Source organism: Rhinopithecus roxellana, chromosome 1 (genome assembly GCF_007565055.1).
Source record: "Rhinopithecus roxellana isolate Shanxi Qingling chromosome 1, ASM756505v1, whole genome shotgun sequence".
Lineage (NCBI taxonomy): Eukaryota > Metazoa > Chordata > Mammalia > Primates > Cercopithecidae > Rhinopithecus > Rhinopithecus roxellana.
This window is the reverse complement of record NC_044549.1, coordinates 155160455-155186660: the sequence shown is the minus strand read 5'-3', so window position 1 is coordinate 155186660 and position 26206 is coordinate 155160455. Positions and strand designations below refer to the sequence as shown.

Here is a 26206-nt window from a genome sequence, read left to right as displayed (position 1 = left end):
CAGATCCAAAGTTCGAACTCAGATGCCCCAATACTAGGCCAGTGTTCTTTCCACTATACCTGCTACCTTCCTACCAGGGAATCTACAATGTGAATTCAGCCTTATCCCATTGAATGTTTAAACTAACAAGGAAATTTGAGATTGTATTACCATACAGAACCTTTCTCATTTGGACTACTAGAAAGGTTATATTTCTTCCACTCAAGTAACCCCATTTCTACTGACTAATTATCTGCCTCACCCTCCTTGCTAAGGAAACTGAAGCTTTTGGCCCACCACGTGGTCAACACTTCAGGCCAAGTGTTTCCTCTCATCCTTTTCTTGCTGAATCACTCTACCTCTGCAGCCCAAATCTTTATAGTTACTTCCCCATCTCAGTTTTCTTTGCTTAGATTAAGCACTATTTTTACAACCCAGTTGCCTGGAAGGTTGAAAACTAATGTAGAATCTATATTAAAGGCCTTGGGCCCTGTGATTGGTCAGAAGACTCACCCAAATCACCATCAGGGTGGTGGCAAGCCAGTGCTAGGAATTAACAGATACCGGTATTTGTGTCCCACCAAAGCATATTTAACAGCCTGTTGATAATTGCACAGCCTAAGTCCTAACACTTACTGATTCCATTGAATGACAATGTGTTACAGATTCTAAAGTGGTTCACCTTTAGAATGAATGGATCTAGTCTCCTTTTTTTATAGGGATGCCAGTCTTAAGAGTAGAAATTAGAATAAAGAGTAACAGAGTGCAAGGGTTGAGGGTTTGGATTCTGTAACCAAACTGCTTGGATTCACATCTTGGTTCTACCAAGTACTGTGAGGCCTAGGCCAAGTTATTTTATGTCTATGTGCCTCAATTTTCCCAACTGTAAATAAGGCAAAGGCACTTGCCTTATAGGATTATTATGAGAATTAAATGAATTAGTAACTTATAAAGTGCATAGAACATGCCTGGCACATAGCGAGCACTATGTGTTTGTAAAATCAATACACTAAGAAGGCAGGAGACTGAGTCTCAGTTACATGCCTACTCTAGGCATTCACATATTGGATTAAATAGTCCTTAGGGCCCCTTTCTTTCACTGTCCTGGTGATGGCAAGCCTAGAAATGCTACTCCGTACTACTCTCTGAGATGTCAAAGCAGCTCTTTGGAAGCACCAAGGAAGAGTACAACTACATGTGGCTAAACTCTCCTGGCTGAGTCAAAAACCATTGCAGCTTTTATTGTTTCCTTGACCTTAGCCACATTCATTGCAGGAGGAACCTCAGATGCTTGGAAGTAGAGAATCTGCCCACTAGCGGTCTACGTGGGGCCTCTGAAATTCACAAGTGCGCCAGGAGCTCATTACTTCTTGCCCTTCTCCCTGTCTCTCTGATTCACCTCTTGTTTGATGCCCTGAAGGTGACTAATGACTCAGAGCATCCCATCTTTGGTTCCGCCCAGGTATTCTCCTTCAGACCTTGATTCCATTTTAAAAACAAAAAGAAAACACCTCTATGATTCATTTGATTCCACTTCTTTGGGGTTTTGGGAGTGGGGAGACAAGAATGATGGAGAAAACGTACAAATCGGACTGGTAAAGTGGTCTAATTCAGAGGGTGCATTGCCCTGCACCTGAAGGTGAGGAAAGACTGGCAGCCACCTTACCAGTGCCTGACATCAGACATGAGTGACAGGCAAGCTCCCCAGAAACCTGTGGAACCTCACCAGCATGCAGACTGTCTTTGTTTACTTTCTTTTCTACTTGCTGTGCCTTTGGTGCTGGAAGCAAGGACATGGATGGACAACTGCTCAGACTAAGGTGGATCCTCTAACTCTCTTTCCTGCCTGGCACCATTAGCTCAAGCCCTCATCACCTCTCAGAAGATTGGACTCCAGTTCTGAGTCCATCCCCTCACCGTCAGTCCTCCCTGGAGTCCACTTGCACTCGAGGCTAAATTGCTAAGGAAACTGAAGCTTTTGGCCCACCACGTGGTCAACACTTTGGGCCAAGTGTTTCCTCTCATCCTTGTCTTGCTGAATCACTCTACCTCTGTAGCCCAAATCTTTACAGTTACTTCCCCATCTCAGTTTTCTTTGCTTAGATTAAGCACTGCTTTTACAACCCAATTGGCTGGAAGGTTCATCTCAAGAGCTATCTTCTCATTATGTCACTGTCCTCCTCAGAAGCTGCCAGCCTGCTTGTAGCCTGCAGACAAAGTTGAACTTCTCACTGGTCTTCAAGTCCCACTGGCCTTAACTCCCACAGATTCTCTACCCAATCAAAATTATGATGTACCCACTGTAATCAGTCATTCTTACCCTCCACTAAGAATATCTCACATCCATACCTCCATGGAAATCACAGGCACTAATCATTTACTCTCTGGGTGGACTTGGAAAAGTAATTTATCATGTCTGAGCCTCAATTTCGTCATCTACAAAATGATGCTGTCTAATAAAGGAGGATTTCCATGAAGAGGAATTGAGATAATATACAAGGGCATAGCACAGTACCTCAAGCATAGTGAGAGAGCAACAGAAGGTAGCTTTAATCATAATCATCAAAATAACAATGACATTGATAATTGTCATTGATAATTGTTCTATCTCATGTCATCTTTTCCATGAAGCCTTCTCTGATCTCCAATCTGAGTGCTATTTCTCCTTCTTTTGAAGTCGCCCTCTACTTGTAGAGCCATCCCCATATGACAGGGTATCACAGTGACTTCTCCACTTATCCTGTCTCCTTCTTTATCTGCCTCTGGGTCCTTTGCCTCATCTAAAAATGAATCCCGGCACTTGGTAAAGCTTTATTTCATGCGGATGTTTCTCTAGATCCTGCAGGCAGGGCCTGAAAAAGTCAATGGTGATCGTGAACTGTTCTGGAAGAATAGGGTTTCTCTTCAGAAATAAAAGAGTACCTCACTGTGGTACCTCTCTGCCTGTGTGGACACACAACACAACACAACCCAGCCTGGGCCACCAGAGGAACCAGCTGGTTGAGCTTTGTGAACTTTGTCCTCATGCCCCAACATCCTACTTCCCAAAGCCTGGACTAGTAATGTTCTTTTCACCAGAAAGGACAAGGGCAAGTGAGTGCAAGAGAGAAAGTGGTACATTTATCACCGAGAACCTGCTTGGGAAATGGGGGAAAGGGGAAGGGAAGATATCTTATTTTCTAAGACTTGAGAAGGGAAAATGGAAGTGGGAGGGAAATCATCTGTGGCTTATGTTCTCTAAATCTCAAAGGGAACTTGCTGCCCCATACATGATGTTGATTAGGGAAAATATCATCTAGTTACACAGAACCCCACGGTTTGGTAAGCATGAACTCAGAAGAGTCCCAGCTTTCTGATTCATCTGATCCACAAGCCTTGGTCAGCAGGCACACAGTTGCTTTTGCTTTAAGATGACCTCATTTGAAATTCCTTATGTAGCTGTCACTGCCAGCACTAAAGCCTGGTCATTTACAGTAGCTGTCCTTTCTGAATTTAAATCTGATAAAACAGGCTGTGCCTGCCCCACACCTCCTAGGGGTCTAGATCTGAAAGGAGCCCCAGGGATCATCCCATCTAGTCTAACCCTGGCCCAGAGAGGAAGGGTCACACCACCAGGCAGTGCTGAAGCCAGGCCTGCAACGCACTTTCCACTACCCCAAGATGCCCCCATTGGCTGTTCAATTTAAGGACATAACCCGTGAAGAAAGGAGATTGTGAAATGCTTCTACTAGAAGCCCAGGGGTGGCTGAAAGCCCAGATGCTTCTCTCTTAACCCTCCTAACCTAGTCCCAGTTCAGCAGTTTGCTTCCCACTGTTTCATGTTAACCCTTTTTCTCCATGAGGCCAAGGCTTGTCTTCCAATGAGCAGCTCCCTACAATAACTAAGCTGGCTTCTGCTTGCACCTTCCCAGACACCTCCACTGGCAAAACCTTTCCATTGAGCAATCTTCTTGTGAAAACTGACTCTTCCTTGCCCTTTACAATTACTCAGCAACTCTGCAAAACAGTAACCCAACTGTTTATTTTGATTTCAAGCTTGGGTTTAAAGGGCTAGCTTTGTCATTTTTTTTATTCCCCTTGAGGAAGTTACTAGAGACCTCAGGGATTTCTTGTCTTTGACTCTTGACTACCAGCTTGACATGCCTCCATCTTCCACTAGCCCCCAGTCTGTGCCAGGTGACACAGAAGGTTCCAGGAAGGAAAAGGGATACTCCTCCAGAGGGAAGATGCTTCCTAAATGGAGAGTTGGCATTCACTCAACCTTCCCTGCAACCACCCGTCCCCAAGGTACCAACCTGCCCATGTTTTCAATGAATCTGCCAGGCTGCATCACTATCTCCCATGTTTGTTCTGTAGTTTCAGAGTTTACAAAGCACTCTAAAGTCCCTCAATTCAGGGGATGTTCAGGACCTCCCTGAAGGGTAGGCCACACAGGTTTGCATATTAGAGAGGAGGTAATCGTATATGTTTATGCTTATATCTGGGACTAACCTAATCAAGGTTAGACAGTATAGTCAGCCTCTTGACTGCAAGTTCAGTGCTCCTTATCATCTTTCTTCTGCCAGCTACTCCCGTTATTTTCCATCTTGCATACCCAGCTAAAAAGAGCTTTCTAGAATACCATTCTTCTTCAGCTGCTCTCCCATTCACAAACTCTCAGCAATGCCTAAATGCCCATAGGATGAAATTCCAATCACTCTGCTTGTCTTTTGAGGCCCTCCACAGTATGACTCCAAAGTATCTCCCTAACATTATTTCTGCCATGTTAGCCTGGTGAAGCTTTGTGAATTTCCAGCAATGTCTTACGCACTTTTTAAACCTCTGGACCTTACTTTTTTTTTTTTTTTTTTTTTTTTTTTTTGAGATGGAGTCTTGCTCTGTCACTCAGGTTGGAGTGCAGTGGTGTGATCTCGGCTCACTGCAACCTCCGCCTCCTGGGTTCAAGCGATTCTTCTGCCTCAGCCTCCCAAGTAGCTGGGACTAAGGTGCACACCACCACGCCCACCTAATTTTTGTATTTTTAGTAGAGATGGGCTTTCACTATATTGACCGGGCTGTTTTCGAACTCCTGACCTCATGATCCACCTGCCTCAGCCTCTTGAAGTGCTGGGATTACAGGCGTGAGCCACCACACTTGGTCTGGACCGTATCATGTTGCTTCCCCACGCCACCCCACAGATCCATCTTCAAGGTGCTTCTTCAATAATGGCTCCCATTGCTAGAATATCTCTGGATTCTCCCAGCACACAGTGAGCTCTCTTTTCTTAAATTCCATAGCTTGTGTAAACCATAATACTCTCTGGGCCTAGAGAGCAAATGTGCATCAGGCAGAAATTAAGGCTAGCCTTTACCTGTCATCTCCCACCTCAGCTCAGAAAAGGGTCTCCCACCTCAGCTCACATGCATCTGTTGGTGGTTATTTATTAAATATCAGGTTCAAAAATAGTTTAGGGTAGGCCTTGCCTTCTCGTAATTAGACAAATAAGAGAAACAGAAGAAAAAAATATTGGATCAAAGATACAACATTTCTATTTTATCATCAAAATATTAATTGTACTCTATCATAGAAGGAGGAGGAAGAGTGGGAAGGAAAAGGAAGACATCAAGAGGGATGGCTCAAGTTTAGAGCAAAGGTACCTGATTCCCATCTGTGGTTCTTCAAGGCCCCGTAAATAACATACCCAGTGCTATGGGTTCAATAGCGATGACCTTGAGCCATTTCACATTGGAGTCTTAGATTTCTGGAAAATGTGAGTGATCTTCTCTGCCCAGCCCATCTCACTGGATAATAGCTGTGAAAGTGCTTTGTAAGTGTAAATGCTAGACCTATGTGACTGGTGACTAATTTCCAAAGGCCAAGCCACCCCCAACCCCACCTTCAGAGCATTTCATCTGTTAAAATACATGAGACCATTGGGATCTGTGGAAGAGCAAATGCTCCCTTTTGCACCTCTGCTGTTGACTGATGGCCTTCTGGTGCTGGAAATGTCCTGTGATCCTTGGACTATTATTAGGGATGGTTAAACTGGTGGAGGGAAGCTAAAAACGGCCAGCACAGCCATCACTAACCTTTTGGTTTCCCATTTCAGGAACAAGTTTCAAAATAAAATCTTTTTTTGTTGTTGTTGTTGTTTTTTTTTTTGGTTTTTTTTTTTTTTGGTTTTTTTTTTTGTATGAGAGCACATTTCTGTAGTTCTTCACAACACACTGAAAGAAAAGAGAATTTCACTTTGCAAGATTGGGGAGATTGTCTTTCCTGAGTTTGCTCAGCCCCAGCCATTAACCCTGGAACATTTGTTCCAAACTGGAACTTGAGCCTTGAAGTTCAGCCAAGTTGGGTGGACTTCCTGGTGCCTCCACTGCTGGTCTGTCTGAGCCCTGCCCTGGGACAAATGTACAGGACTCCAAATGGAGCAGAATCTCAGGGAACAGTAAAAGGGTTGGGGAGGGCAGAGTTTGGGGTTGAGGGACTCTGGGGTTCTTGCTGTCAAGTTCATATCTGCCTCTGAGTTACCCATGGTAATTTATTCCTCTCATATTTTTTTTCTTTATTTGTTATTTAATTCACCAAAATTATATGTATTTATGGTATACAAGATGATGTTTTGATATATATCTAAATTATGGAATGGCTAAATCAAGCTAATTAACATATGTAGCACCTTATTTTTTTGTGTGACAAGAACACTTAAAATCTACTCTCTTAGCAGTTTTCAAGGAGTTAATACATGCTGGGCTTAATACCTAGGTAATGGGTTGATAGGTGCAGCAAACCACCATGGCACACATTTACTTATGTAACAATCCTGCACATGTGCCCCGGAACTTAAACAAAAAGCCAAACAAAATAATTAAATAAATAAATAAATAAATATAAAATCTATTGATGTTAACTATAGTCACCATGATGGGCAATGAATCTCTTGAATTTATTAAAATGTTGTATCCTTTGACCAACATCTCCCCAGTCCCACCACCTGGCAGCCTCTGAGAATAACCATTTTATTCTCTGCTTCTATGAGTTCAACTATTTTTTACATTCCACATATAAGTGCCACATTTTCATCTGAAATACCCTTGGGCTCCCAGGCTCCCATGGCCTGGCAGTCTTCAGTGAACCATCCACCTAACCGCCCCACTCCCCTAACACGCATTTGCAACCTCGATTTAATTACCACCCCCACCTTCTCTAAAGCAGCCAAGATATTTTAAAACCCTTGTTTTGATCTTCTTTGCATATCAGTTACACTATTTCTGAGCATGTTTATTTTTATTTTTTTTTTTTCCGGTGGCGAGCCCGTTGCTTTGAGCCCTCTGCTCGCACGTTTCCACTTCCTCTCACTTTCCTGTGCGCGGCTGTGGTCTCCGAGTGTGCCGCTCAGAGCAGGCTGGGTGATTCTCATGGGCCTGTGGCCTTTGATGGAGCCAGGGGAGGTAGGTTCTTCCACCATTGGTGCTCCATTGCTCCTGACATCTGCAGAGGCAAGATGAAATTTCAGTTGTGTTTCATTTGTTCCATCTCCCAAGGAAGTAGACCTGACTACTAGTCAGATAAGGGAAAAAGGCCCTTTCTTGGGCATGAAAGATACTGGGGATTTAGTCCAAACTCTGACACTGACCTTGAGAAAATCCTCTTCCCTCTTGGGATTGGACTCAAAATTACTGAAGCTCCCATGGATTCTAACCAACTGTTTTAACAATTAGCTGTTCTAACAATGTGCTTTTCTAACAATTAGCAAAATCATTTTCATATTGAAGATGAGCTTAGGGTCAGCTTCTGAAATCAACATGTTGGAGACCCAGGGACGATTGAAGTACTCCGTGTTCAAGAAGTGATGACTGAGATTTGCGGGATAAACCATGTCTTTGTGATAGGATCTTGTGAAATGTGTATGATACGACTTGTGAAAAGTCCAAGCTAAACCCTTGTCATGATATACATCTAAATTCACATGTTTCCCAATGTTTTTTTGCAGCATACCTAGAACATGGTATTATTTGTACAGCAAACTGGGCAAAAGAACAAGGCCACTCTTGCCCGGTAGCAATCAACTCATTAATTGTGGCTGTGCTGAGCTCTTCCTGGCCACTCCAAAGACTGAAGAGATAATATTTGGACCCATTTGAGACCCAGATTTGGGAAAGTTCAATTTAAAGGATTAAGACAACTCTTCATCTAACCAGAATAACAAGAGTGTTCTGGCCTATAAAAATCACAAAATTCTAGAGAAGGCAAAACAGGTAAGAAAGTGGGTCCTGAATCCAGACCATGGGGTTCAGATAGAGACTCTATCATTTACCAACTCTATGTCTTTGAGAAACACTAAAGCTCAGTTTTTTCTATCTTTAAAATAGGAATAATAATATTTTCAGTGGCCATAGGACAAAATAAGGTAACGCATTTCAGCACATTCCTTAATAAATATTAGCTATGATTATGGCTAATGCTAGTCAGGAAATTAAAGATCATTTGGTCCAATCTTCTCATTTAAACAAAGAAGAAACTTTGACTTGATCAAAGTCACACAGCTAATTAGTAGCTGAACTGGGACTAGAACCTAAGTCTTCTGATTTCAGTCCTGTGCCTTTATATACTAAGGGGTATGATACTTCATTCTGTGTTAAAAACATCCGAATTCCTGAGTATGTAGGATGAATTATTTTCCCCCATAAAACATTTGGAAGGTAGGACTCTTCCTATTTGTTTTAAATTAGCTTACCAGCGACTCTGCTTGAAGCATGGGCTTGAATGAGATGATTTATCAAAGGCTTGCCTCCTATTTCAGGTCGGTAGCCAAGGGCTGGCCTCCTTGGCTTTGGAAGGCACAGAAATGGGTACAGTGGTTGTACATCTGCATCTCAGATGCCAAAGGTTTCAGGTCACCAGTACAGAAGTCGCATTTTACATATGAACATACTAAACTTCTGGTTGACTCAGAGCCACACATGCCCAACAGCAAAACAAAAACTAGAACTTGAATCTCCGACTTGATGCTAGTGCCCATTCCATAGATCTCACAAGGAGAAACAGGATTTAAGATTCACTGTTGCTGTATACTGGCCACTTCCTTCAACCCTATAAACATGCTGACATGCCTGCGAAGTCAATTATTCATTTAATTGTGCTTTGTTCCTTTCTTTTTTTTCCTACCTCCAGCCACAAAGGTTTGAGGTAATTTATAGGAAATAAAGTAACGAATAATGAAGAGTACATAAAAATAAACTATAATATCTTATACATAAACCATAGGATATACAGAATTGTGCTTTCCAAAGTGGCAAAGTGGCACAAGTCACATGTGTCTATTTATATTTAAATTAATTAAAATTAAATATAGTTAAAATGTAGCTCCTCAGGTTCACAAGCTGCATTTAAGTGCTCAGTCACCACATGTGGCCAGTGGTTACTTATTGGACATTTCAGATACAGAATATTGCCTGTGATTGCAGGAAGATCTATTAGACAGTGCTGTCTAGACAGACAACCAAGTCATATATTCTTACACATTTGCAATAAAGCAGCCAAAATTTTGGCTCTGAACTTCGTGTTGGCAAAGCCAAATAAAACAAAGCAAAATCAGTTGTGTCATTATCAATTCCTCAAGGGAAGCAAAGCTTTTCTATCACTTAGACCTAAAAGAATTCCTCCTATGGGGCTTTATAGAAAAGGCCACCAAGTGACAGAGCAAATAATGTCCTCAGAAACCACAAGAAACAATTTCAATGTATAATTCATTAAAATTCAACAAACACTTCTCAGGTGAGTTTAGGATACTTACCTGGTTCTAAAGAGAGATACCTTAACAACATCAGTCAAGTGAATTTGCTCTACAGAAGTGACATTAGAACTGAGGCCTGAATGACAAGATGATGTAGCCATTGTAGATCCAGAAGAAGAACATCCGAACAGAAGGAAAAGTAAGTGAATGTTCTTCATCTCTGAAAGTATTGAGCAAGTTTGAGGGAGAAAAAAGGCCAGTGAACTTCGTGGACGAGGCTGAGAGTGGAGGGAGATGATGCTGAACAGGCAGTCGGAACAGATCATGTAGGGTTTTATAGCTTATGGTGAGAGGGTTTAGCAAAGAGATAAACTTATAATTTATGGCTTTAGAAAGATCAGTCTGGCTACTGCATGAAGAGCTGACTGTAGAGGGAAAAACTGTGGGCAGGAAGAACATGATAATAGCTTGGAATAAGATAGTCAGCAGTGCAGATGGTGAGAAATCGTCTAATTTGACCGTTTCAGGTTTGTAAAGTCAATAGGACTTGCTGAGAGATTACATATAGGGTTTCAGGGAAATAAAGAATATTAGAATGACTCAATTATTTGTGTTGAACAAATAGCTAGGAGGCCAGGCAGCACTTACTGTGACAGGGAATACTTGGGGAGGAGGAATTCGGGGTAGAGAAAGACTAAATTAATAGTTTGGTTTGGGTCACAGTTTTTGTGAAGTGCTTATTACATATACAAGTAGAGTTATGGAGTCTGAAGCTCAAGGAGAAGTATTAGAGATAGAGATTTGAAGTTATCTGCATATAAATGGTATTTTAAAGCCATGGATCTCAATGAGTTCATCTGAGAAGAGTACAGACAGAATAGAGATAAGAACCCCAGAGCACACCAAAACCTGATGTCAAGGAGAAACAGCCAGATAAGGAGACAGAAAGGTAAGGACAAACCAGGTGAGTGTGGGGTCTAGATAAAAGCCTAGAGAAGAAAGTGTTTAAAGAAATATGAAGGATTGACCATGTTCAATTCAGCTCAATACTTCAGTTAGTTGAATACACATTGACCTTGGAAACATGTAGGTCATTGGTGACTCTGATAAAGGCTGTTTAAGTGGAGTGATATAGAGTCTGAAGAAAATCAGAGTAGAGTTGAGGAGAGAATGGGAGCTAAAGAAGTGGAGACAGGAAATGTAGATGTTACTTTTAAAGGTTTTTTTTTGTGAAGGCATCAAAGAAAGGGGGTGGTCGCTAAAGGGACATGTAGGGCCAAGGGAGAGCTGGGTTGTTTTTTTTAAATTTTATTTTTAGTAGTTGTTATAAAGGCATATTTGTATGCTGATGGGATAGATGTAATGGAACATCAGAAATTGATGTTGCAAGGGAGAAGTATAGGAAAGGAGATGGGATCCAGAGGACAAATGGAAGGGTTGGCCTTAGAAGCTATGCCACTTCCTCCACTATAAGAGGGAGGCAGTGTATGTGGGCACAGATGCAGGTGGGTTAAGGAAAAATGCAGTAACTCTCCTCTGATAGCAAAAAGGCAGGTCATAATCCCAGGGCATGGGATATGTAGAGCATGGTGGATATTCAAGTAGGGAGCTAAAGGTTTGAAAGAGTTGACCCAGAGAATGAAAAGTGAATTTTCTAGAAGCATCATAGGATCCTCTGGCACGGTCTATTTCAGGTTTCTGATCAAGAATTTAAAGTGAACTGATCAGCATGGTTTACAATGCTCTGAACAACAGTCTACTGTTTGGGTGCAAGCAATGGAGGAATTAGAAGATACACATTTCACCAGGATTGCAGTTTTGCCAGGTACAATACAGGGGAAGGCAGTAGGGGAATGATGGGTATTGGAAGGACAGCGTTTATGGCACAGAGTAGAGTGAGTTAAGTTTGGAATAAGGGTTAAGTCTACCCAGTAACACAACATCACTGGGCTCCACACATATCCAAAGTGTCAGCCTGGACCCATCAGTATGCCGAGAATTTTCCTTCCCTCCACAAAAGAAGCTCACTACTGACTTCACCTGGTGCCTGCCACATCTAGAATCCCCCTTCAGGGTTTTACAGCCAATTAGGAACTGAGTGTTGGGCACCAAACTGGGTAGAAGAGGCACTCCTGAGCGTACACACACTTGCAACGGAGTCTCAACACATTATTTAGACCTAAGAGGCTGTGTGGCTGGCAGGAAAATACCCTACACACGCAGAGAGAAGACCTGGGTTTCATCAGTTTCTGTGGCTTTTACCAAATGAGAAAGTTTTTTTCATATCCTGAGCCTCTGTTCCCTCTCATCATAACTCTGGCCTGGGCTTAAATTACAGCTGCTTATACAGATCTGATGCGATGGTAAATGTACAACCATTTTCAAGTGTAGGGAATTATGGAGATGTGAGAAATTACATTGTTATTATGACTCTGAAAGGGGGTACCAAATGCAAATCTAAGGCATTTACTGGTGTGAGATTGATTTCAAATGTCAGCTAATATAGGTCACCATGGCTTATAAGCAATTTGCCTTAAAATTAGAAACTTATGAAATGCTTAAGATGAAAGGCAGTGCATTTCACAACAGAGGCAATGGGAAGCAAATTTCTCTCTTTTTTGTGCAACATCCTATGAACCCATGGTTCTCACAGGCCCGGGATATTGCTGCAGTTGGCAGCCCGGTGTATTTTGAACAGCACAGCACTAATCCCTGGGTGACTCTCTAATCCTGAGTGAGTCACTTTACCTTTGGAGGCCTCAATCGTCTTCTCTGTAAGGTGGGAAGAATTGTACTGCCTCCTCTTACACTTACAGGGTATCCAGAAGATCATATTTTTTTTTTAAAGGAAAGAAAGAACTGAGAAATACTCTTGGTTACTCTGCAAAGAGGTTGGTGTAAAAGTAAAGTGTCACTATTATTAAGTGTGAGGCAATCTTTCCCACCCCCATCATGTCCCAGCGTTACAATGTGAGCTGTGTGACAGGCTATTTTTAAATTCCCATCTCTGGAAGCATATGGTCCTGCACAGTGCCAAAAAGAGAAAAATGACCTGCTTCAGTTTGTTTGCTTGTTTGTTTTGATCTGATGGAACATTTTCTATGATCCTGTTAAAGGTTGTTCTTTCTACTTTAAACTTTTAAGGTGAGTGCTAAAGATTTTCTATAGCGTGGTCTGAAACACACGTGGCACTATAACTTGCTTAGACAATGATAAGAGGTCATTCCAGGGCAATGGTGTATTTATACAAATCTGCATTTTTTTATGTATCATCTAAGACATTTCAAAAATATATATTTTTATTTTTTAACAATTTTTATGCTTTTGTTCTCTAATTTTGTGGTAGTTCTGTTTGTTCAGTAGCAGCATTTTTAGGTAAATTTTTTTTTGCAAATATTAGAGCATTTATTTTATAAAATAAAACAGATTCCTTTTCTTTAATGTTACCTACAAAAAAGAAGTTGTTTCAAAGTTTTCCTGATTATTATTATTTCTTTTGTTTTATGTTTTATTAATACCAATTGCTATTGACTGAAACCCTTTCCCATGACAAATATACAGTGTATGTATTATAAACTTCATTTTTGCTGTCCCCCTTGAACTGACCTAACTTTTACCTCCTCTGCTGTGCTATTTGGCAAGATTATCCTGAACCTTGACAAACTTCCCACTCATTGGATTTGATTTCTGACACCAAATTCCTGGAAAGATATCTATCTGATCGGTTGGAAAAGAAAAGAGATAAAAACACCTATTTCACAAGTTTCATGGGACCTGACTTTTGTGCAAGAGTAAAAAATTTCCCCAGTTGAGGTAAATAAGGTTCCCACAAACTTTTTTTTCTTTTTTCTTTTCCTTTAAGGTCCAGGATTCAACTCTCTTATCTTTGGGTCAAGTGACAGATAAAACTAGAATTGATGAAGTTTCATGGCTCTTATCCCATGAAAAAGGTAATTTAAAAAGAGGGTGGTAAGGAAAACTCGGAAAGACAGGGCCTGTATCTTCAGCTAAATGATGAAATCAAGAATATGTAAGAGGAGTTTGAAGTGTTCTGTGTGACCCTGGGGGTCAATAAGAAAGCCAATTGAGGAAATTCACAAAAGTGCAAAATTAAAAAAACCTATGAAGTTACAGACATATCCAACATTGGGAAGCTCTTCTTTAAGCAGCAGTGACCAAACTCTCCAGCAATTGATGCACTCATGCTGCACCCATAAAGACCTTCTTCATGCCAGGGCACAGTGGTTCACACCTGTAATCCTGGAACTTTGAGAGGCCGAGACTGGTGGATTGCTTGAGGTCAGGAGTTCGAGACCAGCCTGGCCAACATGGTGAAACCCTGTCTCTACTAAAAATACAAAAATTAGCTGGGTGTGATGGCGCATGCCTGTAATCCCAGCTATGTCAGGAAGTCGAGGCACGAGAATTGCTTGAACCTAGGAGGTGGAGGTTGCAGTGGGCTGATCATGCCACAGCACTCCAGCCTGGGCAACAGGGTGAGACCCTGTCTCAAAAAAAAGACCTTCATCTTCTATATCTACTTTATCACCTGGCATCATCTCACCTCCTCCAACTTCTCCACACTATTAATGATCTCCCCCTCCTCTGTACTCCTAGGGGGTTCAGAAGCTCTGTGCACCATTTAAATAGTAAGTACTTCACAGATTTGAGGTGTTATATATCTCTTTTTAGGGGATGTGTCTTGATCTCCCAACAATGAGCTGTAAGTTCCTGGAGGGTAGGGACCATGTCTTACATTTCTTTTGAACTCCCTTGGTGCTTAGCACCTTTTTGGGCACAGAAGAGTAGCAACACTCCTTCACACTCACGGCAGGCTTTAGCATTTCCAAAGCACCTCCACCTGCCATTCATGTCATGTTCCCAACAACTAGGTGTTGTCCGCAAGGCAGATAATGAATGGTATCTGATGAGTAAGGAAGCTGAGGTTCAAAGAGCTCATTACACCTGCAAGTGCAACAGAATTTATAGTCCAGTGCTCTCCCAGTAATAACCATTAAATGAGTAGATAAAGAACAGATCGTGTGGTTCAGAACTATGTGGGTAGCCAAAGGGATGCGGCCATGTATTTGGCTACATGCCCTGTCATGTTGATGTAGATTGACTTCCAATACAGGCTAGAGAATCTTTGTGTGGATGGACTCAGTCTGAGTGACACATGGTCCATGTCTCTTTGACTCTAGGCATGTTCTGCAAATGAGATGAGATTCCAATAAGAACCAAGAATGTTTTGGGATGCGTTTCTATGGAAGCCTAGATAGAGATCAGTAACCCAGACATCGCTGTGGGCAACTTCCGGGCCTGTCCATCTCCAGGCATCTAGAAATCTGTGCCCAAGGCAGACAGAAAAGATAGGGGCCTGGAAGAAGCCTTAGGCACCAATTGGACCTCAGTGTTCTTCACTTCTTTAACTGCTAAATTCACCCGATCACATTTAAATAAATTTTATAAGACTTTGAAAATGTGTTTCTGTTCCTCTAGAAATTACCTCTAAATTTTCTAGTATAAACGTCTGCCAGCTTTGTTCAGCCAAGTTCCTTTCCCCCTCTTTTCTTTGACAATGAAAGCAGCTTTGGTGCCAACGCTCAGAACTGGCAGGTGTTTGATGACACATGTTCTGTGATAAATGTTTATTACATAAGTTCATTCAAGCTAGCTACCAGAGCTTTTGAGGCATCATTGCTACTTATCATAAAATTGTCCTTGAAAACCAGAAGCCCAATATATTTCCAAAAGCTCTATCTTTTTTTTCTTTCTTCTTTTAGGTTCTCTGTGTTCTATCGACGTCTGGTGCAATGGAGAAGTCAGGAGATGGTGCTTGAATCCTGACTCTGTCACAAGCTGGCTGTGTGACCCTGGGAAAACCACTTTTGTACTCTGAGCCTAGTTGCTCATTTGTAAAATGAGGAGGTGGAGCTGTGATTGCCAGGGTCTCTCTAATTTCTGACGTGTCCCGATAAGAGGACAAACTGGTGGGGGAAAAAAAAGCAATTTCAGTCAAGCAGAAACACATGCTTGCCTTTCCTCACCCAGAATGTGCTTTACATAACCGAATTTGCTTCCTTTTTTACTGGCTTGCCCTCCAGTCAGGAGGCAGGGGAGCAGCACGGCTGGCAGCAGCTTGGAGGGGGTGCATGTACAGGGATGGATGTGGGGAGGGGATGCTGAGGGAGGCTTTGTTGGCGAGTGAATGAGGTACAGGCACCACAAACTACTAGAACTTTATCACACTTCTTATTACTGTGATTATGCTATATTAGAATGAAAAGACGCAGGGTATTTAAAGTACAAAAACCTAGAGAAGAACTACTAAGAAACTTCTAGTCCCATCATTATTCTAGATAAAACATTCAGAAACTTTAGCTATGCAAATTAGATTCGTTTTTGAAGAAAATACTTACATATTAAGAATTTTACAGCTGGGTGCGGTGGCTCACACCTGTAATCCCAGCACTTTGGGAGGCCAAAAGGGAGGGGGTGGGGGGGGTGAATCACCTAAGGTTGGGAGTTCGAGACCAGCCTGGACAACATGGTGAAACCCCATCTCTACTAAAAATACAAAAATTAGCCAGGTGTGGTAGAACATGCCCATAGTCCCAGCTATTGGGAAGGCTGAGGCATGAGATTCACTTGAACCTGGCAGGCGGAGGTTGCAGTGAGCCGAGATCGTGTGACTGTCCTCCAGCGTGGGTAACAGAGTGAGACTCTGCCTCAAAAAAAAAAAAAAAAAAAAAAAAAAAAAAAAAAAAAACAGAATTTAAAAATTATCAGCTTGATATTTTTTCCTCCACAACTTTCAACTAGCCCATGTGGAAACATGTTGTAGGTCTTTTCATGCGTTAAAATTTGTACCATAAAAAAGCTCACACACTGTTGTTGTCTCCATTTTACAAGTGAGAAAACTGAGGTGCTAACAGGCCCAGCACACTGTCAGAAGATTCAAATCACAGGTGGCAATGTTGAGAGTTAACCCAGATCCCCTTGCCTCGGGGTCTGGAACTCTCTCTGCTACTGTGCTCTAAGGCATTCTTCCACACTGCTCCACAGAGAGCTTTCCTTGGCCTCAGGCAGAGAGATGAGTAATTATCTGTAAACCGGAATCAGGGTTTATCTCTCTGCTGTCTAAAGTACTAATGTACAATCACAGACTATTAGAGCAGTAAAGTTCCCTAGATATCATCTAAGCTTTTTTCCTCAGCTGAGTACTTCAGTGGTACTCTCCGGTGCTTTTGGACAAGTTAGTGGCAAAATCAGCACTAAAATCCCTTAACTCCCACTTTATCCTGTTTATGACAGTTGGCATTAAAAAACAAAGTGAAGCCAGGCACGGTGGCTCATGCCTGTAATCCCAGCACTTTGGGAGGCTGAGGCAGGTGGATTGCTTGAGGCCAGTTCAAGACCAGCCTGGCCAACATGGTGAAACTCTATCTCTACTAAAAATACAGACATTTCTGGGTGCGGTGGCACACGCTTGTAATCCCAGCTACATGGGAAGCTGAGGCAGGAGAAACACTTGAACTGGGTGGCAGAGGTTGTGGTGAGCTGAGATCGTGCCACTGTACTCCAGCCTGGGGGACAAAGCAAGACTATCTCAAAAAAAAAAAAAAAAAAAAAAAAAAAATCAAACAAACAAACAACAACAACAAAACAAAGTGATTTAGAAGATCAACCACTAAATAAATAGAGTATCAGGAATTATTTTTTTCAAGTCACTTAATAATCCTGCTGGCCAGGATTGGACAGAGTTAACTTTTGCCTCAGTTTCTTCAAAGATTTTTCATTACCAACCTCACCAATATCATGTAGAGGGACTGAGGCAGAAAGAACTGTTACTGCCTATGAGTCATCCATTCTCGACCTTCAGCATGTTTTGAAAATGTGTTGTGAAATGCTTCACAATCAATAATTCCATCACCAGGCAGTATGAGGCTGGGAGTTATGCAACAGGTGGAACAGGGAATTACTGCTACATCATTCAGGAGACTTCAAATTTCTGTTGTGGCAGAACCTTCAGCAGGACCTAAAGATACAAAGTCCCCATAAAAGTTAAAACAAAAAACAAAAAAACAGAAACAAAGAGAGGATGGAAGACAGAGGAGAGGTGAACATAGACTTCTTTCCTTGCATTGGATCGGTAAAGTTGGACAAGCAGCTAAGTGTAGATACTCTCAAGCTAGCATGTCTGTTCTTTTCTGTCAATGGGTAAGTTATACTCCAGTATTACACTGCTGCGAGGCAACTCTTCTCTGCGCCCTAGACAGTGGCTTCATCTCCAGATATTGCAAGTGTCCTAGGTGAAGGAGGTAGCTAGTACAAGGGAAAGGAGCACAGAATAAGGAGGTGAAGGCCCAGTTCAAGTCCCTGGCTGCCACTTACAGACCTATGACACTGAGAGTGGTCACATCACCTGTCAGATCTCCAGGCCCTGCTGTCCTACCAAGGGTAGATAACATCTGCCCCATCGATTCTACACAGTTCAGAAGTGATGAGGGATGTGAAAACACATTACAAACTACCCAAATGCAAGGGACTATTAGTAGAAACCATGAATCTGATTTTGCAAGCTCAGATAGAAGGAGTCTCCCATTTAAAGATGGGCACTGGGGTGTGACTTGTGGTTAGAGGCAAAATCAACGCCTGTGCCATGCAGGTGACAGAGGAGAATTTTCAAACTCCAATTTGTGCCAGTCACTATTAGCTATAAGCAGCAGGGTGCTGGAAAATGTGTAACTGGTTCTACAGTGGTGAAAAAGCCCCGAATTATAGGTTTTGCTGATTTCTGTGGTATAAATACTTGCACCATGGCACATTCAAGCTATCAATGTGACATCAATAACCATGGAGTGAGGAAAAGATGCCCACCACTGTCTCTCCCATTTATACACGTCAACATACCACTAGAAACTTTTCTAGAGGCTTAGGATGCTGGAATGAACTTCGCAAGCCTTCTTGACATATGGGACTCAAGTTTTAACATTCAGCCACAAGTGTCTGCTCTAATAATTCAGAAATGGAAATTCTTATTTTTATGGACATCACTGAGCCCTAAAATACAGTTCTAACATCCTTAGTAATGTTCTTTTCAAATCTGATGACTTGAGGGATCAGCAAGCATAGTGTAATCCGGCACAGCATGAAAATGGAGTCAGAATCTTAGATCGGGCAGTTGCAGTCCTATCTGTGTGATCCTGCACAAGTCACCTGCCATTTCTCAATCTCAGTTTCTTCATCTACAAAATGGAAAGAGCCCTGGTTTTTCCCGCTTCCAGGGCTCTTATGAGATCAAATGAAAAAATGCAAGTGCAAGAGTTTCGAGGACAGCAAAATCCTGTTTGGCTTTGAATTATTAATACGACTTGCTTAAAAGTTGATTACTAGACTAATCCATGCTGTGCTAGCCAAGCCCTGCACAGGAACTTGAGTCCTCTATCTATAGCACAAGCCCATACCATGTCTCTGCTCAGTTCAGTCAGGTTCAGGCAGGGCCTGCGTGACACAGAGTGAATGTCCCCTAAGGCCTGTGGAGTAGCTCTATTGCATTGGGCCTAGGCGCATCCAAAACTGCTTTTGCCCACAAACTTTCTCAACAAGTAACTTGTGGAGGTTAAAAACATGATCCAGCCTAGGCACTGTCATTCTAGGGCTTTACCATTATCCCTGAAGTGCTGGGCAATGAACTATGCTCAAAAATTTTCCCCAACCAACTTTGAGGCCATATTTGAGGCCAGGGTCTGTTGGTGGGAGGTGCCTGGGGAGTCTGCATTTTAAACAAGCACCCTAGTTAATTCAGTTACAAGCAGGACTTGGTCAAAAAAAATTTATATGGTATGAAGCTTGATGGAGCAGAACAAGGAATGGATTCTCCATTGATTCTCTGCCAGGTACTTGATAGAAAGCAATACTTTTTGAGGGAAATCCTGGCTGTGCAGGGAGACACCTTTATAATCCACTTCCTTGTCAGGCTTCTTTCTTTCCTTCATGCAGTATCACTGCCCCTAGCTGCCCAAACACACAAAGGATGGTTAAAATATACAGTTGTGCCTAGGTTGGGCACACAGAATGCCAGCCACTCAGGCTTCCGTGAACAGCATAGCCACTCACTCTCTGCCATCCAGCACCCACCCAAGGCCAGCACAGAGAGATGATTTCAGAGAGGTTTGTCTAAAGCACTGTCTATCCACCCAGTCCTTTATATATCCTAAAGGAAAAGGTCTGTTGATCAACACAACACCTATTGATTCTGTATCACCAGTTAACATATCCTAAAGACAACTTTATTGCTCCGTGTACAACATTAGTCTATCTTTCATCTGCCCATTTAGTCCACAAATACTTATCAGGCTCCAACTATGTCAAGCACGTATATAGAGCTGGAAATCTAGGATGAATGAGGTTCCATTCCTGTCTTTGAAAAGTTAGTCTTGGAGGATTCAGAAACTAAGCAAACAGTTGCAGCACCATGTGGTAAGTATAACTGAGACTTACACAAGTATTGGGGCATACAAAGGAGGGAAAACCACACTATGGTGGCTGTTGGAAGGGGATCAGGAAAGCTTCCCAGAATAGAAGGGGACCAGGTTTGCAAAGGTGGCAGGAGTTCTAGACAGAAGTACTAGCCCGTGCAAAACACGGCCACGGGGGCAGCAATGTGAACTGGGGGAGAAAGTAGCCCATGTTACTGAAACAGAGAATTCGTCAGGGGTGTGGCAGCACATCAGACTGAAAAGCAAGCAGGTGAAAGTTTTCATCTGCCAGGCCATGAGTTTAGATTTCACCTTGAAAGCAATGGGCAGCCTTTTCAGAAAGATAAGATTTGCATTTTTTATGGATGAGTTTGTAGAGAAGTAGAGTGTAGAGAACAAGTTGAAATAATAGGAAAGCAAGTTAAGAAATCATTGAAATAGCCTAGGTGAGAGATGACAGGGACCAGAACTGAAGCAGAGGTGTTGGAGGTGAAGAGGAGAGGAAGGATTTGGAATAAATCAAGGAGATAGTGTCTCCAGGATTCACGAGGTGTGGGCTGGCGGTTGGGTTGGAGTCGCCTAAACAAGCTGAGATTTTCTGACAGGGACAGCTTGTGTGTGTGATGCTTCAACCAAGATAATAAACGCAGGGAGAGGAACCAATTTCAGAAAGAAGCTAATGAATGCAGTTTGGAATATGTTCAGTTTGGGATGACTCTGAAATATCAAAGTGAAAAAATTTAGTAGTTAATATGAGTGTGCAGTTCAAAACAAGGAATGAGATGGAAATACAAGAACTTTTTCCATTAGATGTAAAACTCTTGCTAAAGACATATTTATTACTCTTCTAATGAATGTACTCAGATAATGTACTCAGTGATAAATTCATTTTCAAAATTAATGTTAGAAAAAATGTCTCTCAAATAATCAGGACACATACTTCAATCAGAAAAATAATATTGTGTAAGTCATCATGTTTACTTTTTTGCCCTGCCTGCTGGGAAGCTCAGTTATATTTCATGCTTAATTGCAGTAAATACACCAAGCCTTACAACATAACACATTGACTTTCTTGCTATTGTTCTAGTTGTATCTTTTTATTTGCGATGTGACATCCCATTGCATGTCCTGTATATTGAAAGCTGCCTCTACTTCTCTCTGGTAATAAAAAGTATGTATGTTTTCACTTGACATTATTAAGTTAAGGTTGAGCCCTATTTATTTCAAATATTTTTAAGGCTCTCAAAAAGAAGCTTTTTTTTTTTTTTTTTTTTTTTTTTTTTTTTTTTTTTTTACGGTCTATGAGAGTGGCTATTTTTTCCCCAGATAAAAGAAAATTAAAAAAAAAAAAAAAACAACAACAAAAAAGAAAACCACCCTCTTTGGAAAGGGAATTGATCCTCAGGGACTAGTTAGAGCCAAAGGAGCCAGAAGCTTATAGATCATTACGAAAACCTAGAGCCATTGACTCAAAAAGAGCACGCGAATGGTATGAGGAACAAAACCTGAGCAGATGAGTTCTGACCCAGTCCCTCTCCTACTTCTCAGCCAAGTGGAACGCTTTACTCCCAAGATGAGGTAGGGTCATGATGAAAATAGCATCAGAGAGGGTTTGAGTACATTTCTTTCAGGTTATTAAGAGATACTCTTAACCTTAGAGAAAAAAAAAGTCATCATCATAATAATTTTTATCATTTAACAATGCCCTTGAATCCATTATCAACCTGAGTCGTCTCCAGTGTTCTGAGGGGTAGGTTAGGGCAAGAACTGCCATCATTCACACCTCATAGATCCACATATTCCCACCTAATGTTACTTTGGGCCACTTTTAGGAAACATGTATCAAGCTGAGCTTACTTTCCTTTATTAAGATTATTCACAGTTATGAAAGTAGAATAACAAGGCTGGGTGTGGTAGCTCACACCTGTAATACCAGCAGTTTGGGAGGCCGAGGTGGGCAGATCACCTGAGGTCAGGAGTTCAAGACCAGCCTGGCCAACATGGTGAAACTCCCTCTCTACCAAAAATACAAAAATTAGCTAGGTGTGGTGGTGGGTGCCTGTTAATCCCAGCTACTTGGGAGGTTGAGGCAAGAGATTTCTTCGAACCCGGGAGGCGGATGGTGCAGTGAGCTGAGATCATGCCATTGCACTCCAGCCTGGGCAACAGAGTGAATCTTAGTCTCAAAAAAAAAAAAAAAAAAAAAAAAAAAAAGTATAATAAAAAGGGTAAATAATATTCCCTGATTTTCACCCAGCACTTTCAGATTCTAGAGCACTGCCACCTCCATCATAGTATGTGACCCTCACAGCCATCCTCTGAGGTATGCCCGGGAGGATTTATTATCCCCATTTCACCGATAGAAAAACTGAGACTCAGAGACGTGCAATAACAAGTTGCGCTCCCTCTTAGCTGCCTTTGTAGAGTTAAAAAAGGAAACATGGAGACCATGTGCTCCTGGATGTTCCCCCACGGAGCCCAGCAGCTTTGGAATCCTCTCGAGCTTTCGGGAGGAGCCCCTACTTCAGGCTTCAACAGCTCATTTACTGGCATAGTGAGATGCTAATGATAGAAACCACCAAATGGACAGTTTTAACTAATCTGACTTCCCCCTTCACTAATGACTACAGCCACTTTGTCCCACAAAATCAATAGTGGGTTAGAACCCCTTCTTTCCTTCTGGTAGAATTCACCTGCCTCTGGTTTCATCAGCCAAGAGGCCTGAGAGCAGCCAATCAATAAAGCAGCAATCAAAGCAATTTTTAAAGGAGTTGATGAAATTAAGAACATTGGGTTTTATTAAGCCAGGTCCAGAAGACCGTCTTAGCTATGAGACCTCACGCAAGTCATTTCACCTCCCTGTGTCTTAACTTCCATCTGAAAAATGGGTCGAAAATAAGCCCTGTCTGACTCACCATGTAGACTGGTTCTAAGATCACAGTTAGGTGTTATTAGCACCCTGTAAATAGGTTCTCAGAAGGTGAGGGATACTCAGTCCTATCCATGCAGGAATTTCCAAACATGTAACTCAAGGGGCAGAGAGGTAGCCTAGGAAAAGCAAGGGCCTCGTGGGACACAGACTACTAGGTGTGGCACGTGCAGTGAGGCCTGCATTGTGGTGAGAAGAGAGACACAGGGGTGCCATAAGCAGCTACACAAGACCCCTTTCCACATGTACCCAGGCTGACAAAAGTCACCAGAAAATACAATCAGAAACTCCTTTAAAAGAATCAATTAGTCCAACAATTTTATTCCCTGGGGAAGATAAAATTTACACACTTCCTCTAATCAATCAATCCCACAAACCTGTTGAAACTTCAGTCGGAAAATTTGCAAACTGCTAAGTAATACACAACTTTTTTTATAGGTGGCAGACTAGAGGTGGGAAGGGAACATCAGTCTCCTTAACACATGCAAACGAAAATATGTTGGTCTTTAAAGAGTTATGATGAACTCTCGGTTTTTCAGTAGGAGACTAGAATTTTAAAATCATACACAGCAGAACCAGAAAACCTCTTAGAGGCCATTTTCTAATTTATCCTCCCCCCACCCATTTTACAGAAAAGGAAACTAAAACTCAGAGAGACGTGACCTGCTTCCAGTTACACCACAAGGTAAAATCAGATAAAATCATGAGCTGTGTCCCTTTCTGCATTTAACTCAACGCACATTTACGGAGCACCAACCAAATTCTTGCTGGAGAAACAAAGATGGGTAAGTCGCAGAATGCATCTTCAAGGAATTCAGAGCCCATTAGGGAGACAGACATATAAGCAGATGATTCCAGCACAGATTGGCATGTGCTGTATTAATGATACAGAGTGCTATGGGAAGACACAGAATTGGGAGTGGCTAATTCTGCCTGGGGTTGCCAGGAAAGTCTCCACCCAGGAGTGGGCATTTAAGTGCATTGACAGAGTGGAAGAGCATTTCATGCAAAAGGAAAAGAGTGAACTAAAGCAAGGGGACAGGAGAGAACACAGCTTGTGTGGAAAGCCCCACACAAATAGTTTGAAACAGCTGGAGGGTTTATAGAAGGTGCTGCAAAACCACCTCATGGGATGTCACTAGGTCACAGCTGCCACCCTCCACCTCATTTGGCATGCTCCCTGGGGCTATGGCCTGTGTCCACCTAATGGGCCAGTCTAACACCTGGCCAAGTGCCGATGGCATGGTGGGTCTTAATGAATTCCCTTTGAAGATGAGAGGACTGTGAGGGAGAAAAGAATTTGCCACTCAAGTGAGTCAACTGGAACGGAAGGTGTGTCCTGGCTTCTGAGTCCTAGCACTCTGACTGGTTGACCAGACAGCCGAGGTCACCTCCCCTGGGGCCACAGGGTTCTACTTGGGAACATCAAGTCTTTTTTCAGCAAGTTGTTCCTAAGCTACCACACTTCTGGCTTACCCCCTGCCTTTGTAGTTTTACCAACATAATTGATCCCAGAGCTCGGTTTCTGCCATACCCCTTGGTTTCCTAGGGAGTGATGATATATGCAGGCCTCCTCAGAGCTGCAGTGCAGAGCCCAGGCCTCCTGGGGGAGAGCACGGAGGGATATGTAAGAGGCAGACATAAATAGTCTTGCACTGCTGCAGTCATCCTTTTGGGTGCTCTGAGCTTCCTGTCCTGAGCTAAGATTTTCCTCTGGGGTTAGCTGAGGCACAGAAAGATAAACAAAGCTTTAAAGTGACACTCCTTATTGGAAAGCTACAAGCACTTGCAAGATACCATTTTTTCCTACCCTCTGATGAGCATGTCTAGGCTTCCCATCATCACACCCTGTGAAGACTCCGTAAGGTGTGTATGGGAAGAGGAGAGACCACTTGAGTATGAGACGTCTTTCAAGTGCCCTCCCACATATGCTAGGTCTACAAAATGTCAAAACAGCCAGGCAAATCATGCCAGGATTCATCACGGCAGGGAGAAACCAGTCACCCTGATATTCACCATTGAGCAGCCCAAACAACCCTTAATGACTAAGGTTTTTTCCACTTACACCTGGTTCTTTTGCTTTCACCACACAATTGTGTTAGCAAATGAGATCCTTGAGTAAGCAAAACAGGTCCTTCAGTGATTCTCTTGTGAAAACACATTCCACATCCTACTACAGATATTCAGAGTCAAGGAGCATTCATTCACCTAGGTTTTTCAAAACACGCCTCCAAGCCATTTTCACCATGTAGTTGCTATGATCTGAAAAATCAAGTGCGTGCACAAGCAGGTAGCCAATGACTTGCGAGAGAAGGATAACTGGGCAATGAACAAAATTAAAAGCAAGTCACAGATGCAGAAAAGACACTTACAATTTATGTAACTGGATTAGTACCCAGAATACAGGAGGAAGAAAATTCTACACATCCATAAGGAGAAAAAAAAAATAGAAATAAATGATCACACTAGATAAACATGGAAAACTCTGAAAAGGAAATAATCCTAAAAGAAATGGAAAGATGCTTAACTTCACTAATATTCAAAGAAATGCAAAATAAAAAAATTAGGAGATGTCATTTCAAACCCATCAGATTGGCTAAAATTTTAAAAGTTGGACAACATGAAATGTTTGACATGATAGAGCAATGACAAAACGTGGACTCTGATGATAGGACTGTAAATTAGTAAAGCCATTTTGGATAGAAATTTGGCAATATCTATCAAATTTGAGATTTAGTATACCTTATATCTTAGCAATTCCACTCTTGGTATATAACCAAGAGAAATTCTTGCATACATACATAAAAATATGGATTTAAGAGAATTGTTTTTAAAAGAAAAAAGTAATTTAAAAGTTCTTTAGTAGGAAAAGGCTTAATAAATTGTGATACATTCATACGAAGGGATATTATATAGAAGTTAAAGTGAATGAACTGAAATTAATGTACCAATATTGATACATCTAAAATAATGTTGAATAAAAAAGCAATTTTTAGAATAAATCAATATTATTCATGCAAATTTTAGTAACATGAAGTAATACTACATATTGTATTGTACACATACTTATGGAGTAAATCTACCGAACATGGACAGGA

At 41.8% G+C, this 26206-nt stretch overlaps 1 long non-coding RNA gene across 1 annotated transcript; it reads right to left on the bottom strand.

The window, feature by feature from the left end:
* Window positions 1–6965: 6965 nt before the first annotated feature.
* Window positions 6966–25000, bottom strand: LOC115899919. Its single transcript, XR_004059511.1, has 3 exons — window positions 24919–25000; window positions 15205–15685; window positions 6966–7453 (listed from the first exon to the last, which is right to left on the bottom strand). It is a non-coding gene; the product is annotated as an uncharacterized LOC115899919 (long non-coding RNA).
* Window positions 25001–26206: the final 1206 nt, after the last annotated feature.